We start from the raw sequence: 18825 nt of genomic DNA, 5'->3' as shown, positions 1-18825 counted from the left end.
TTTGACCCAGCAATCCCATTACTGGGTATATATCCAAAGAATTATAAATCGTTCTGTTATAAAGACACATGCACCCATATGTTTACTGCGGCACTGTTTACAATAGCAAAGACCTGGAACCAACTCAAATGCCCATTGATGATAGACTGGACAAGGAAAATGTGGCACATATACACCATGGATTACTATGCGGCCATAAAAAACGATGAGTTTGTATCCTTTGTGGGATATGGATGAATCTGGAAACCATCATTTGCAGCAAACTGACACAAGAACAGAAAATCAAACATTGCATGTTCTCACTCATAGGTTGGTGCTGAACAATGAGAACACATGGACACAGGGAGGGGAGCATCCCACACTGGGGTCTGTTGTGGGGGACTATGGGAGGGACAGCAGAGGTTAGGGAGGGATGACATGGGGAGAAACGGCTGATATAGGTGATGGGGGGATGGAGGCAGCAAACCACATTGCCGTGTGTGTACCTATGCAACAATCCTGCATGATGTGCACGTGTACTCCAGAATCTAAAGTACGATTAAAAAAAAATAAATATATATATATATATATATAAATATAAAGTACGATTAAAAAATATATATATGCATATATATATAAACCTTGAATGTAAACACTCTAAACACTCCATTTGAAAAGCACAGAGTGGCATCATGGTGGATAACAAAGTAATACCCAACCATCTGCTAACTTCAAGAGAACCATCTCACTTATAGCAACACTATCGGCTCAAAGTAAAGAAATGGAGAAAGAGTTATCATACAAATGGAACACAAAAAGAAGCATGGGTTGCTATTCTTACATTACATAAAACATACTTTAAACCAACAACAGTAAAAAAAAAATAATAAAAGAAAGGCATTACGTAACAATAAAGAGTTCAATTAAAGGAGAAGACTGAACTATTCTAAATATATACACATCCAACATAGAAGCACCAGATTCATAAAACAAGTACTTCTAGACCTATACAAAGATTTAAAGAGATACATAATAATAGTGGGGGACTTCAACATCCCACTGATAGCATCAGATAGATGATGAAGGCAGAAAACTCAAAAAGATTTCTGGACTTAAATTCAAGTTGTAACCAACTGGACCCAACAGATATCTACAGAATACTCCAAAAAACAACAACAGAATATACATTCTTCTCAGCTCTACATGTAACATACCCTAAGATTGACTACATGCTCAGCCATAAAGCAAGTGTCAATGAATTTCAAAAAACTGAAATTATACCAAGCATATTCTTCAACCATAGTGGAATAAAAACAGAAATCAATATCAAGAAGATCTCAAAACTACACAATTACATGGAAATTAAACAACTTGTTCCTGAATGACATTTGGGTAAACAACAAAATTAAGGCAGCAATCAAAAAATTCTTTTAATTAAAAATGAAAACAGAGACACAACATACCAAATCTCTGGGATACAGCAAAAAGAGTGCTAAGAAGAGTTAATACTGCTAAATGCCTACATTAATAAAGAAAGATCTCAAATCAACTATCTAACATCACACTTAGAGGAACGAGAAAAACAAGAACAAACTAACCCCAAAACTAACAGAAGAAAAGAAACAACTAAAATCAGAGCAGAAATGAGTAAAATTGAGATCCTAATAGCCATAAAAAGGATCAATAAAACTAAAGTTTGTTCTGTGAAAGGATAAATATCAACACACTGCTTGCTAGATTAACCAAAAAAAAAAAAAGAGAGAGAGAGAGAACCAAATAAGCACAATCAGAAACAAGAAAGGTAGCATCACAACCAATCCCACAGAAATACAGAAGATCCTCAGACTGTTATGAACACCTCTATGCAGACAAACTAGAAAATACAGAAGAAATGCATAAATTCCTAGAAACACACAACCTCCCAAGATTGAATCAGGAAGAAACTAAAACCCAGAACAGACCAATATCAAGTTCCTAAATTGAATCATTAAAAAAAAAAAAAAAAAAAAAAAAAAAAAAACAGCCAAAAACCCTTGGACCAGATGGATTCACAGCCAAATTCTAATAGACATACAAAGAAGAGCTGGTATAAATGCTAGTAAAACTATTCAAAAACATTGAGGAAGAGGGACTCCTCCCTAACTCATTCTATGAAACCAGCATCAGCCTGATGCAAAATCTGGTAAAAGACACAATGAAAAAAGAAAACTACAGTCCAGTATCCCTGATGAACATAAATGCAAAAATCCTCAACAAAATACTAGCAAACCAAATCCAGTAGCACATCAAAAAGTTAATTCATCATGATCAAGTAGGCTTCATTTTTGCAGTGTAGGAATGGTTCAACATCCACAAATCAATAAACATGATTCACATAAACACAATTAGAAACAAAAACCATATAATCATCTCAACAAATGCAGAAAATGCTTTTCATAAAATCCAACATCCCTTTATGATAAAAACCCTCGAGAAACCTGGCATCAATATGAACATACCTTGAAAGAAGAAGAGCTATCTTATGACAAATTCACAGGCAATATTATACTGCATGGGAAAAAGCTGTAAACATTTCCCTTAAGAACTGGAACAAGATGTGGATGTCCACTTTCATCACAGACACAGAGAGCAATGGAACAGACTAGAGAACCCAGGAATAAAGCTGCATTCCTACAGCCATCTGATCTTTGACAAAGTCAATAGTAACAAATAATGGGGAAATGGCCCCCTATTCAATCAGTGCTGTGAGGATAGTTGGCTAGCCATATGCAGAGGAATAAAACTAGACCCTTACCTTCCACCACATTAAAAAACTGACTCAAGATGGATTAAAAATTTAAATGCAAGTCCTCGAACTATAAGAATCCTGAAAGAAAACCTAGGAAACACTTTTCTAACATTGATCTTGAGAAAGAATTTATAACTAAGTCCTCAAAAGCAATTCTAACGAAAACAAAAATCGACAATTAGAACCTAATTAAACTAAAGAGCTTCTGCACAGCAAAAGAAACTATCACTAAACAGATGATCTACAGAACAGGAGAAAATATTTGCAAACTATGCATTCTGTGAACATCTAGTATTCAGAATTTATAAGGAACTTAAATCAACAAGCAAAAAAACAACCCCATTAAAAAGACACAGACACTTTTACACTGTTGGTGGGAGTGTAAATTAGTTCAATCATTGTGGAAGATAGTGTGGCAATTCCTCAAGGACCTAGAAATAGAAATTCCATTTGACCCAGCAAGCCCATTACTGGATATATATCCAAAGGATTATAAATCGTTCTACTATAAGGACACATGCGCACAAATGTTCATTGCAGCACTGTTTACAATAGCAAAGACCTGGAACCAACCCAAATGCCCATCAATGATAGACTGGACAGGGAAAATGTGGCACATATACACCACGGAATATTATGCAACCATCAAAAACGATGAGTTCATGTCCTTTGTAGGGACATGGATGAATCTGGAAACCATCATTCTCAGCAAACTGCCAGAAGAACAGAAAATCAACTGCATGTTCTCACTCATAGGTGGGTATTGAACAATGAGAACACATGGACGCAGGGAGGGGAGCATCACACACTGGGGTCTGTAGTGGGGAAATAGGGGAGGTACAGCAGGGGGTGGGGAGTTGTGGAGAGATATCATGGGGAGAAATGCCAGATATAGGTGATGGGGAGGAAGGCAGCAAATCACACTGCCATGTGTGTACCTATGCAACAATCTTGCATGTTCTGCACATGTACCCCAAAACCTAAAACACAACTAAAAAAAAAGACACAGATACTTCTCAAAAGAAGACATACAAGTGGCCAAGAAACATATGAAAAAAATGTTCAACATCACTAATCATCAAAGAAATGCAAATCAAAACCACAATGAGATATCATATCATACCAGTCGGAATGGCTATTACTAAAAAGTAAAAAATTATAGATGTTGGTAAAGCTGCAGATAAAAGGGAACAGTTATACATTGTTGATGGGAATGTAAACTAGTTCAGCCACTGTGGAAAGCAGTCTGGAGATTGAGAATCTCAAAGAACTTAAAACAGAAGTACCATTTGACACAGAAATGCCATTCCAAAAGAAAATAAATCATTCTACCAAAAAGATACCTAGATTTGTATGTTCATTGCAGCACTACTGACAATATTAAACACATGGAATCAACGTAGGCACCCCTCAATGGTGGACTGGATGACGAAAATGTGGTACATATACACCATGTAATACTACACAGCCATAAAAAAAGAATGAAATCATGTCCTTTACAGCAACATGGATGCAGCCGGTGGCCATTATCCTAAGTGAATTAATGCAGAAACAGAAAACCAAATACTGCATGTTCTCACTTATAAGTGAGAACACTGGGTACTCACAGACATAAAGATGGTAACGATAGACACTGGGGTCTACAGGAGATGGGGAGAGAGGAAAAGGGGATAAGTGCTGACAAATTAACTAGTGGGTATTATGCTAACTACCTGGATGACTGCATCATCTATATCCCAAACCAGCATCACGCAATATACCCATGTAACAAAACTGCACATGTAGCTGCTGAAAACAAAAGTTGAAAAAAAAGTATATAAATAAAACAAAAGTTGAAAAAAAAGTATATAAATAAAAAACATGTAAATTACGATCTAGAGCAATGCTCTTTCCATATTGTATCTAGTGGATCTCAGTTTACCATGAAATAGGTGACCATAAATACTGTCTTCTCTTCTTATAATTGCTAAAAGCACATTACCATATTGAAAGCTCTGAAAAGTCCTGGACTTAAAAAAAAAAATGTTTAAGTTTCTTAACCCAATATTCTCCAAACTTATTTAGCTGTAGAATTTTTTTTTTTTTTTTGAGACAAAGTCTCGCTCTGTTGCCAGGTGCCAGGCAGGAGCGCAGTGGCACAATGTCAGCTCACTGCAACCTCTACCTCCCAGGTTCAAGCAATTCTGCCTCAGCCTCCTGAGTAGCTAGAACTACGGGTGTGCCACCATGCTCAGCTAATTTTTGTATTTTTTTAGTAGAAACAGGTTTCATCATGTTGGCCAGGATGGTCTCGATCTCTTGACCTTGTGATCTACCCACCTTGGCCTCCCAAAGTGCTGGTATTACTAAAGGCATGAGCCACCACACCCAGCCAGTATTTTTTATTTTTTAAAATACCGTTTATTATTCTGCCAAATAACTTTTTAAAAATACTGAGGTAGGAAAATGTCCTTAAAATATCAAAGATGATAGAAAAATTAGATGACTGAATAAAATTTCTCAACTCCCTCATACTTGGAGTGGAAGTCTACATGTAATCCCACTTTCTAAATGCCCTCCTTTCTAAATATCCTCAGTTATTGTATTTGTGTTGTGCCTGTGGTGGGGAATAATGCTAAAATGTGATTCCATTAATGCTTAACAAGAACTATTACAAGTATGAATTTGTTTCTATATATGAAGGCCAAGAATCTTAAATGAAATTACAATTATGTAAGTGGTATCTACCATCTTGAATACTGATCTGCCAGATCCTCTCTACAAAACCACATTCTCAAAGCTCCAGGCATTCTTTCAGCCTAGAAGCTGAACCTCCCGAGTATTCCTAGTAGGTCTCTCAGATGGAAAGCCTTTGCTTCAAGTGGAATCAACAAACACCCCCTCAGGCATTCGGCCTCCAGGAATTCAGCCCTGGCTCCTTCCTTGCCATGATTAACTTCGCAGGTCAGTCCTGTTAATGTCAGTCCTGTTTAAGTTCATAAAAATAGCAAGCTCAGACTGCCTAAAGTCCTTGGATGATTTCAAGGCATGCCACTTCCTAAGTCAGTCCTCTCCAGGCAGTGGCTCATGCCTGTTAATTCCAACGATTTGGGAGGCCGAGGTAGAAGGATCGCTTCAGGCCAGGAGTTTGAGACCAGGCTGGGCAACACAGCAAGACCTTGTTTCTACAAAAAACTAAAAAATTAGCCGGGTATGGCGGCACATGCCTGCAGTCCTGGCTACTCAGGAAGCTGAGACAGGAGGATCTGATGACCTGTAACCTATGTGCTGTGATTGAGCCACTGCACTCCAGCCTGGGCGACAAAGCAAGACCCTGTCTTTAAAACAAACAAAAAATCCTAAGTCAACAATCTAGAAAACAGTGGCAAAGGAGCCACCAAATAACACATCCTTTCAAGAGAGGCTGTTGAAGCAAAGCAAGGCACAGGAGAGTGAAGGCAGTGTAGAAGCTGGAGCAGAATGATTGTGCTTAAGGACAGGCATAACTTAAAGGCAGTGACTGGCTCCAGTAAGAGGCACTCCACCCTGTCTCTCCCTTACTTCATCCCAATTTCAGCTTTTTTCACTTCATGAGAACTGTATCATGGTAGAAATAAGACCTTGAACCTACCAGAAATACTTCATCAGTCCTGTCTTCTGCAGTCAGCTAGTGACTTCCTAAATCTCACTGTCAGTCTGTGGCCCTTGTACCTTAGTTTAGTTGAGCCTGCATTTGCCTCTACTGCCCTCTCTTCCTGACAGACCTATCTCGTCCTGGGCCTCAGTTTCTCAGCTTTTTGAAACTTTAATCATTCTTTGAGGCCTGGCTCAGTTGCAGTCAGAATTAGTCTTTCCCTCCTCATATCCTTCCCATCTCCATGAGCTCCATTCTTCCATAGAGAGCAAAACTAAGGACTGAGACAGTCAGGTGACAGCCCAGAGTAACAATCTATCAGAGGGACTTTCATTGAAATAAAATGGCACCAGGGTACCCACATGCAATTCCATAAATAGCTGAAAATATATACATATAAATTGACCTTAAAAATATAAAAGTCAGCTGGGCATAGTGGCACATACCTGTAATCCTGGTTACTTGAGAGGCTGAGGTACGAGAATCACTTAAACCTAGGAGGCAGAGGTTGCAGTGAGCCGAGACCATGCCACTGCATGCCAGCCTGAGTGCAGAGCGAGACCCTAACTAACTAAAAAAATAAAATAAAATAAAATAAAATAAAATTTGATCCTGCTCATCAAAACTGAGGGTACACTGAATAGAAAATTTAAAATTCAGGCTGACAATAATCTTTCCCCTGCTAAATAAATGCAGAATAAATATTTTTTAAATATTGTTTTCTAAGGTTATCAAACTACCTTTCCCAGTATCTCTGCCTGGTATGATCTGGGCCTGTTTTTGTTGCAATCTAACTACAATATAGCTAGTTGTATATCCACCTGTGTCATGTTTATATTTGTGCTCTCCAGAAGTTAGCACAGTGTCTTGCATATGGTAAGTGTTCAAGAAAACTTTGTTAGATAGAATTAATTGGTAGTCTGTCTTACACCCAACTATAGGCTATAGTTTAACAGAAATTGGGAAAGAAGGCTGGAAATTATCGTAATTACACCAAGCTATTTAATTACCTTAAATAGCTGGAAATCTGAAAAGTAAACAAGCAAATTGAGAGAGATAAACCAGTTCCCTTTGTAAGGATAACTTGTGCCTGCCTAGGAGACACTGCTATGTGACAGAAGGTAGAAGAGGAATGTTATTCAGCAGAGTTGATGAAAAGCACAGCTTTTCTCTTCCTCCTCAGTTGAACATTGACTAAATGGTCTCATTATTTATTTTACAATTTTCTAAACCATTACACACGCTCACACCCAATGCCAAATACAAATAATTTCATTAATCCAGTTTTGAGATTTTCCTCCAGACTCTTTATAACCGTTAATGCAGAGTAACTGAAAGTGACTAGCCAACATAGTAAACTAGACTAGAAGTAAATTTACCCATTTGGTTCTTCCCTCCACCTTTCCCACGCTGTTTTGTGTTGACATCTCACCACTACCATAAGCATACACACACAAACACATACAGGCACACGTGTGCATATGCACCCCAAGTAAAATTATATGAAATAAATCATCTTCATTACACAGAAAATTATGTGTCATTTCTTAGGTTTCTTATGATATGTTCTTTGGATTCAGTCAGACTACCAGACCTAAATTCTATACAAGCTCCATCATTTAATATGCATCTGACCTTTGACAAATCATATAACCTCTTCTTTGAGTCTCAGCTTTTCTTCTAGAAAATGGAGTTTATGATGTTAATCTTTCAGGCTTTCTGGGAGGGTTAAGTTGGATAATATAAAAATATCTAGTGCAGTTGCAAAGACATAGTAAGCTCTCAGTGAAAGTGCCCCCTTTCTTACTGTCTAAATTTTCTCCTAAGAAGTTGGGTTACATGATCAGTGAATTTCTAAAATAACTCACTATAAGTGTAAAATTGTTTTTATGAGCTTAACCCCAGGCCCACAGCATTCCCAAGGTTCCTGCTAGCCTATATTGGGACTCTGAGAATTACACCTCCTGTCCCCCAGGCTACCCTCACCAGTGTCACACTGAATGCAGCCCTGCAGTCCTACAACTTGTGGAATGGGCAGGGCCTGAAAGCCTGAGTGTTTCTGCACTCTGAATCAGAGTCTTGACAAACCTTTATTTTCACCTTATCTCCAATGAACATAAGGGTAGTTCTTCAAATCCAATTTCCCAGAAAAGCTGACGCAAAACTCCCAAGGATTCCAGAACTTGGAATTGGTTTACAGCACAGGATGGATGATCTGTGATGCCATACTAAGTCAGAAGCCAGGATATAAATAGCACCAACTGCAAATGAGAAACTTCCTTTCTACTGAGTTCTGCTGCTGCATATATAATGAGGTGACACTGGGCCTTGCATTTAGTTTTCCTGAGTCACAATTTCCTCATCTATGAAATTGAGTTAATACCTGCCCTATTCCTTACCCCCATCAAACATTATGAGGTCCAAGTAAGCTGGCATGTGTGAACTTTAAATCAAAAAAGCCAATGAGACAATTTATTATCAATTTTTGCTCCCCCCCCCCAAATTCATCAGAATCACAGTAAAAACCAGCTGCTTAACCAAGGTAAAAGAAGCAAGCAAACAAAACCCTGTGACTGTTATCAAAATATTTAATGTCAATACCTAACCAAGACATCAACTTTTCTGTAAGCCCATCCCGAATTCCACACACCATGTCACTCTCTCTTCAGATGAAATAAACTTGTTCCTCCTGATGTTTCCTCTGCATTTATAGCTACTTCTTTGTTGCACACACCTCAGAGAATTATAGTTAGCTGTTTGCTTGTCTGTCACCCCTGCCAGACTGTGAGCTTACTGAGGGCTGAAGTCATGTCTGTAACCTAACCCTGACCTGCCTCACTGCCTGGCACATAAATCCATTGTAGGTGTCTTCAGAGATGAAAGAAATGAATGAGGAGCATTCTGACCTGCATTCTTTTCTCAACTCTGCATCTCACTAATGCCGTGAGTGAGCTTGGACAAATTTCTTTTCTTCTGTGAAATGAGGGCATCAGAGTAAATCAGGTTTACAAACCGCTGCCCCACAGGCCCAATCTAGTTCCTGAGACTTGGTTTTTTTGGCCTACATAGTTGATGTAGTTAAAAAGAAACCTCAAATAGTTACGAACATTTAGAAAGCAGAAAATTTCATGTAAAACTTGAATTTTTAGCTTCTATTTAAAAATGAGATCTCATAGCACTGGTTGTCACTCTCGATGGAGCTGGCTAGTATGTCCTCTCTGAGACAGGCTAGGAGCTGCCCCAGAACACCACAGTTCTCTTGATCCAGTCACTCACTTCTATTACCTGCCTCTCTGTCCTTACATGTATTTCATTAGTGTTTGTAAATGCATTCTAGCTGTAATAATACCACTCTAGGTCTTTAGGAATCCTCTCCCAAACAGATAAACACACATATATATTTTTACCATGCAGACAGGAGGCTCTGAGCCACCACTCCTATCATACTATTCACTATCCTCACCCTGGGCTAAAGCCCCTTGGCAATTAATGAAGGAAAGGAAAATACATCAAAGAAAGAAAAAAACAGGAAGAAGGAGGAGGAGAGGGGGGCTTTCACTACAAATAGTGCTACCAGAGGTATTATGATATCATGTGTGGAAAATTAAATAGTTATACAGTGCCAGATTTTCCATACAGGAAAGCAATCACTTTGTCTATGATCCTGGAAACACACATAATAGAGGATCTGAAAAATTGGAGGTTAATCATCAGAAATTATTATGGCTTTGGGTGTCACTCCCACTGGTGTTATCTCCCTCCTGCTCCCCATGGCCCTCTTGCAAGAAGTTGCAACTAGCAATTTGAAATTTACACACCTTCACAGGAGAGATGCCCCCATCTGCAGCATATCCATAACCTCCGAAGGCAAAGCTGCCATTACTTACAGTATAATCAGTAGCACAGCGGGTGCAGAGAGGAGGAGAGAACTAGGTACATATTACTAAGAAGCCTGATGAGTCCAACATACTGCTCTTCTCTAACAAGTATTGCCCCAGGAAATTTAAAATAGCACATTTTGATGTGCATGGCATACATCTGCTAAACCCATGTGGTGTTTGATTGGGCAAATCAACACCAACCCAGCCTGCATTTTCTCTCCAGCTTCCTTCATACTCTGGCTAGATCAGTTACAGCACAGAGCCCAGCATAAGCTCTGTCTTTAGAATGTTTGGTTGGCTTCTTACAAAACTACCCACATCCCCAAATTCCCAGGTTTTCCCCTTTCCCAAAAGCTTCATGTTGATAACTGAAAGAAAAAATTGTATTCTTTTCCCATGCCATCATATTCTTAGGCTACTATTCTTGTCTCATTCCATGGACTTTTAGTCTTGAGACTAGTCCATCAGTGAATGAAAAGCAGAAAAGTCTTACTTTATAAACAGTTTTTATTAGAATTTATGCTTTGGAAGTAGAGGATTTTAGTAAGAAAAGTCAGTAACAGGCCAGGCGCAGTGGCTCACACCTGTAAACCCAGCTACTTGGGAGGCTGAGGCAGGAGAACTGCTTGAATCTGAGAGGCAGAGGCTGCAGTGAGCCGAGATTATGCCACTGTACCCCAGCCTGGGCAACAGAGTGAGACCCTGCCACGCACCCCCCAACACACACACACACACACACACACACACACACACACACAAAACTCAGTAACAAACACAATTAAATTGCAAACTGTTCCACTCTCAATGGAAATATTCAAAGCAATCTAGATTCAGTTTTCAGTCAGTTCCTCCATCTCATGAACATTGTTCTCAAAGGTGATGAGTCTGGAGAGAGAAGATAATTACAGCAAATCCATTAGCTACATCTGAAAAACAGTACACTCAAAGTGTACACACTGTTGACAATTTATCCACCGTTTTTCTTCTATATGAAGGATAACACATGCCCACACCCAGAGCGTTAGAGAGAAGCACAGGTTTGGAATTCAAGAATTTGAATTCTAGTCTGGGCTTCACTAGCTAGAATTGTGACCATCAGTAAACTCCATAACTTCTCTGGATTCTGTTTAACTGCAAAATAAAACAGATGAAACAACTTCTAAAGCAGTGCTTCTCAAATTTTAAGATGCAAATGAATCATCTGAAGATCTTGTTAAAATACAGAGATTTAGAATGGACTTGACAACCTGCATTCCTAATAAACTCTCAGGTGATCCTGATAATGGCTGGCCCCATAGACTATACTTTAAGAGCAGCGTGCTAGAGCACTGGTTGCAAAGTTGGCTGTGCAGTGGTATCGCATGAGTAGTTTAAAAAAACCAACACCTAGGTTCCACACCAGAGTCGGATTTAATGACTATAAGCTGTGTTTGAGCATGGATTGCTTTTAAAACTCACCAGGTGGTTCTAGTGTAGAGCAAAGTTTGAGGAACCCTGTCCTGTTCCTTAAAACTCTCAAATGATAACCTTTATTTTTCAGTCATGTTACATTTGTAGAGTGAAATTCTTTCTTGTCTACAGTCTCCTGACAACTCAGAGAGCTAGTAGGGCAAACACTATTAACTTCGATTTACAAAAGAGAAAATCAAGCACCCAAGAGTCGGGAGACTTGCCTAATGGCATACAGCTAATGGCAGACCTTCTGTTACTAGAACAACTAGAACACAGCATTCCTGATAAACAACCTGTGCTTTCTCCTTCAGAAGGCTTTGCACTGGCTGTACAAACTAATAATTACAAAGAGAAAAAAAAGTAGCTTTTCTGCCCCAATTCCACTAAAAATAATACAAATGACAATGTAACAGAGAAATACATGCAACTAGTAAGACATTTGAATGTGTAATTGGTGGAGAAGCTACCTGGCTGCTGTGGGTGATACTAACAAGCAGAGTAAGGTCACTAAGGTTATATCAGCAGGACCAGCCATTAGACATCAAGTGAGCACAGCTAGATGGATTAATGCAGTACTAGGAATACAACAAAATGTACTGGGGAAGCACCATAACGAATCCCAGGCAAGTGACCAGAGAGTCTTCCATTTGATAAAACAAAGAAAACTGGAACTTATTGAGACAGCCATCCCACTTGCGAACACTGCAAAACCTACACACAGAAACAAAACAAACTTAAAAGTTCTGGCTGTGGAACTAAGGCAAATGGTGGAAATTAATAACCAAGTAAACAGGAGGTAGAAAAAAAGAAATTAACATTTTTTAACGCTTACTATGGACCAGCCAGTTGTATGAATTATCTGGTCTTAATTCTTATTTATAAGGTAAGCTTTATTATTCCCATTTTACAAATTAGAAAGTAAGTCATAGAGTTTGTCTTTTACACCAATTTACATTTGAATGTCAGAGGTGTGTTTAACCCTAGCTAGGTCTGTCTGATTCCAAACCTCTCATGTCCTTTCTTCTAGCCAAACTGATTCCTGTAACTAAATCATTTTCAGGTAAACTACTATTCTTCCCCAAATCTTTATATTGTCTCTGCAGCAGGGACAAAATACTACTATAATGTCAGAACTTGTTGATCCTGTTATTCCATGGAACAATAAAAACACGATTTATACATGGTTTGGCCAAAACAAAATCAAAAACAAAAAAATTTCCATTGACCTTCTGACCTTCACTTTTTGCAAAAGTGAAGCCCAAATCCTTTTCAACAGAGGCGGAGAAATTGCAGCCTAAAGGTCAGATGTGGTATACCAACATGTTTCATTTGAAATACACAGTATCAACCCTCAGTGCATTTTAAATTTTGGAATTAAAACACAGTCACTTCATAGAAATGGGGATTTCTATTGTCTCTCCATATAGTAGAAAGAGTTGGGAATGCCCCACTCATGCTCTCATGTAGTGTCAACAGCTATAGCTAAGTCCTGGGTTCTCTGTAGGTGAAGCATCTGTTGTCCACTTACCATGGTCCCCATCTTTCCCTATTATTATATATGTCAGATGATAAATGTCATCACACTTAAACTAAATATTTCCTAAACATTTTTCTATCAAAGGTTGCATTTTAAAATATACCCAAGAAGTCCAACTATTTATTTCAAAAAAAAATTGAAGACAGTATACTTTTTCTTATAATAAGCCCACATCACCCATTTATATTTGCCAGATTACAAAGGTATCTGAATTTACAAATCCTCCTTTTCAGGAATGGGTGAGGTGAGAAAATCAGAGGCTAAACTCTTCTATCTAATAGCATAAAAGACCTTATTAAATAGAGGTAGAGTTTCATCTGAGAAGATTATACGTTTACTGCAACATGGACCACAGCCTGGAGATAAAGAGAAAGTGTTTTGTTATTCTTTTTTCTTCGCAGTTAGCCCAAGAGAAAGTTGGGGTGTCACATCTCTGAATAGATGAAACCTGGCCAAAGTTCTCACTCCTGTTATGGAGGTAAACAAGAACACTGGGTTGGAATAGAATAGAGAAGAAGAAAAACCAGTGGAGATCATCCTGTAAAGGAATATGGCCTCTGAACTCTAGGAGTTATAATTGGCAAATTCACATTTAAAAATTTATTTCCTGAATTACCTGCAGTTCTTCAGTAGAATTTGCAAAATGTTGGCATTTAATCACAAGTGTGCTACAGAGAGTCAGATGAGGGGCTTGTTTTCACATTTGGAACAAAGTTGCAAAGGAGTATGGCAGCAGCCTGGAGAGGTTTCCACAAGACTCCCAAATCCATCCTCCAAAATTAGATTTGGAAAACAGAATGTGTTCTTTGGGGATTTCCAGATACATGAGAGATGAGAACCTGAAGACAAGTCTTCCTGTGGTTATGCTGAATGTGGCAGTGAGGAGATCTACTGTTACTACTCAGATACGAAAGGGGCTGTGGCCCCTGATACCTAGAGGACCTGGGGATACTTGGTTTACTAACAAACACAATGGGCAGTGAAACCTAATCTGTGCCATACATAGTTTTTACCTCTACAGGATGCCTCCAAAGCTGTTTAGATGTAAAAATAATAAATAAAAGAATGATTAAAATAATGAATAACATTATATGTGTGGCATGAATAATGTATGTCTCCTTGATGGGTTTTAAGGTTTTTCCAGACACGTAGCCAAGAAAAATCCAAAAACTGGAAGGAAAATCAGTGTTTAATGGCATAAAAGTGTGACTAGTATTTCAAATTAATGTTTGAACCTGTATAGATTGTGATTCATTTATCTTTGCTCCCTATATATCTAATACATAAATGCCTCACACATAGTAGGAGCTAAATAATTGTTCATTTTAAATGAAAAAAATTAAAAATTATCATGAGCAAGGTATCTGAGAACTAAGGTAGTTGTTCATAAAACTATAGTCAGAAAAAGTTTGGCTTTCTAGAAAGATATGTCATGGGAATTTTGAGATTTCTGCAGTAATTCACAATTACTACGAACAAGATTGTAGGTGCTAACAGGAAGTAAGTAAAGTCAGTTCATCAGCTAAGAAATCAGCATTGGTGCTAGATACTTCTTCATCTCACACAATCCTCAGTAACCCTATGATGTGAATATTATCCAACTTACAAACTATTTCATGGTAAAGACTTTTGTGGCCCTCCTGTATTTTTGAAAATATAAATGTATTTGCAATGCCAAGAGCAAATCATAGAGAAAAGATAGTAAATGCAAAAAAAAAAAAAAAAACCCAGCTATTCATGACCTATTACTAAAGAAATCAAAATATCTGTTCCTCACACTTGCTTGCTCTTTTGGAATATTCATATTGGCCAGAGCCATAATTATTGATAAATGAGCTTCAAAATCATTCTTTGGCACAACAGACCAGTAATAACACCTGTGTAAATGTAATATCACAACATAAACACTCAAAGCCACAGAGAAGAAAATAATACTGTTTGGTTTGGTTTCATTTAGGGGAGCTTATTACATATTTTTTGAACAAGCCATTCTCTCTATAAAACCCAGCTAACAAATATGCCTTGTCTATTATCATTGTGAGATTAATGTAGCAAACAGATGGAGGGTTTCATTACAATTTGTTGAACTAAATTTAACAGGTTTGGCTGTGAGTGTTAAATTATTTTCATATTCTATTTGTGCTATGTTTGCAATAGATGCACACACATGAAAAGAGAAACAGAAAATCTGTACACCTAGTACAGCTAGTTTGATAATATTTTTCTTACAGCACATAGCTCTAATTAGAAGGCTTTTTATTTGGGCCACCAAGAAATTCTGACTGCAAAGCTGCTTGTGTGGCATTCACATAAAAAAAATACCATTACTTTAGAAACATTTGAACCCTTCCTCCACCATATGTGAAAGGGACTAGAACCATAGTCATTAAATTAATAATAACCTACTAAATCAATGAACAATTGAAGAGTACACTACAACATTTAATAGGTGGCAGTCATTTGGCTTACAGGTCCGAGTAGGACTGTATCAGTGACAGAAATGAACACTATATCAAAAATATGAGTCAAGAAAATTGAGGGCCATTAAATGTTAAATGGTAACAAGAATCCTCAAACTTCAACTCAACTTTACAAAGTGAATTCTACTGTTAAGGAAGCTCTCATTTTATCAAGACAAGGAACCAACTGGAACATAATTGAGAAACCATTTAAGCAATATCCTCCTAAAATTACTTATTAACTCATGTTACTCTGTGATTATATTTCACTGAAATGGCAGGATGGAAGCCATAAAAGTAATATATGTGCTGGTAAAGAGAAGTAAAGAGTACGAGTCATCAGGAACCTCCCCTCCACACTCAGAAACAAGCTGGACATACAGGAGACACATGTAAACACAGTCACATACACACCAAAGAAGATCCGAGTGCTGAAAAAAATAGCAAGGTACAGGTCCACCTTCAGAATTTTACATTCTCCAGGGATACATTAATATAATATACACATAGCTGGCTTAAGAAAAAGCCTTCTAAATATCTTTGAATTAAATCGTCCTTTATTTAAGTAGACTGTACTCGCCAGTAAATTGCAACGTATTTTGAATTTGCACCTCCAATGTTTGAAAAAACATCTGTAATTAGGAAACAAGGCCTGAGCCCTTCTTGCCCTCAATTAAAGTCTCTGCTTTCCTTGTCAAGGCTTCACAGTCCCTCTTTCTCTTATGCTTGACAGAGCAAAGGGAGGTGAAAGAGTCACTGATTTTAATTTCACTAGCCTTTCCCCAGGTGCCAGCCTTAGCAAGATTTTTATTGAAGATGCCATCTCGTTCATCTGGCAGGTTATTTTAAGCCATTTTTGTTTGAATATTAATAGTATTGAAACAAAGTTAAAGTAATGATATGGATCAGATATGGACCACCCAAAGACTGTGTTCTTTAAAGTTGATTAGAAGTTAGATTTTTAATACTTTTTAAAGCAAAGCAGTATCTGTTACAGGTAAGAAAGGTGATTTTTATGTAATAATTATAGATATGTAATAATATAGGAAAATGAGATAGAGAGAAAACAATATATAGACTGAAAATAAAACAAGTGAAAAGTTTGCTTGACAAAGTCATCATTAATCCCATAGCAAAAAAACCTCTTTTATTCCATTGAGTTTATCTGTCTCTGGACAGTAGGAATTTACCCTTTAGTCAATCAATACCCAGTATCCTCTCTCTATGGGGTGCAAAGCTCCCAAAACATTATTTTTAAGGTGTTTAAGTTCCTTTTAATTATATTAATAATAAATGGCACTTTTTGTTTATTCAGTGTCTTTATATTCAGAGAACCAGGATTTTTTTACTGAAATATCAAATTCAATCAATTTATTAACCCTCAATGACTTTTTTATTTAAATTCTCTAAAAGTATGTACCATTATAAGTATTTTATATTTTAAAAATTCCTTTCTTTAAAAATAAATCCTTTCTGGCAATAATCGTTCTTTCTTTTTTTTTTTTTTTCCTTTTTTTTTTTTTATTGCATTTTAGGTTTTGGGGTACATGTGATGAACATGCAAGATTGTTGCATAGGTACACACATGGCAGTGTGCTTTGCTGCCTTCCGTCCCCTCACCTGTATCTGTCATTTCTCCCCATGCTATCTCTTCCCACCTCCCCACCCCCCGCCCCTCCCCCATTTCCCCGCAACAGACCCCAGTGTGTAGTGCTCCCCTCCCTGTGTCCATGTGTTCTCATTGTTCAACACCCGCCTATGAGCAAGAATATATGGTGTTTGATTTTCTGCTCTTGTGTCAGTTTGCTGAGAATGATGGTTTCCAGGTTCATCCATGTCCCTATAAAGGACGTGAACTCATCGTTTTTGATGGCTGCATAATATTCCATGGTGTATATGTACCACATTTTCCCTATCCAGTCTATCATCGTTGGGCATTTGGGTTGGTTCCAGGTCTTTGCTATTGTAAACAGTGCTGCAATGAACATTCGTGTGCACGTGTCCTTGTAGTAGAATGATTTATAATCCTTTGGATATATACTCAGTAATGGGATTGCTGGGTCAAATGGGATTTCTATTTTTAGGTCCTTGAGGAATCGCCACACTGTCTTCCACAATGGTTGAATTAATTTACATTCCCACCAACAGTGTAAAAGTGTTCCTATTTCTCCACATCCTCTCCAGCATCTGTTGTTTCCCGATTTTTAATGATCGCCATTCTAACTGGTGTGAGATGGTATCTCAATGTGGTTTTGATTTGCATTTCTCTGATGACCAGTGATGATGAGCATTTTTTCATATGTTTGTTGGCCTCCTGTATGTCTTCTTTTGTAAAGTATCTGTTCATATCCTTTGCCCATTTTTGAATGGGCTTGTTTGTTTTTTTCTTGTAGATCTGCTTTAGTTCTTTGTAAATTCTGGATATCAGCCCCTTGTCAGATGAGTAGACTGCAAAAATTTTTTCCCATTGTGTTGGTTGCCGATTCACTCTACTGACTGTTTCTTTTGCCGTGCAGAAGCTGTGGAGTTTGATTAGGTCCCATTTGTCTATTTTGGCTTTTGTTGCCATTGCTTTTGGCGTTTTGGTCATGAAGTCCTTGCCTACACCTATGTCCTGAATGGTTTTGCCTAGATTTTCTTCTAAGGTTTTTATGGTATTAGGTCTGATGTTTAAGTCTTTAATCCATCTGGAGTTAATTTTGGTGTAAGGTGTCGGGAAGGGGTCCTGTTTCTGCTTTCTGCACATGGCTAGCCAGTTTTCCCAACACCATTTATTAAACAGGGAATCCTTTCCCCATTGCTCGTTTTTGTCAGGTTTGTCGAAGATCAGATGGTTGTGGGTATGTTGTATTTCCTGTGAGGCCTCTGTTCTGTTCCATTGGTCTATATCTCTGTTTTGGTACCAGTACCATGCTGTTTTGATTACTGTAGCCTTGTAGTATAGTTTGAAGTCCGGTAGTGTGATGCCTCCCGCTTTGTTCTTTTTGCTTAGAATTGACTTGGCTATGCGGGCTCTCTTTTGGTTCCATATGAAGTTTAAGGTGTTTTTTTCCAGTTCTGTGAAGAAGGTCATTGGTAGCTTGATGGGAATAGCATTGAATCTGTAAATTACTTTG

The sequence above is a fragment of the Saimiri boliviensis genome, chromosome 2, assembly GCF_048565385.1.
Source record: "Saimiri boliviensis isolate mSaiBol1 chromosome 2, mSaiBol1.pri, whole genome shotgun sequence".
Taxonomy (NCBI): Eukaryota; Metazoa; Chordata; class Mammalia; order Primates; family Cebidae; genus Saimiri; species Saimiri boliviensis.
This window is presented reverse-complemented; position numbering follows the sequence as displayed.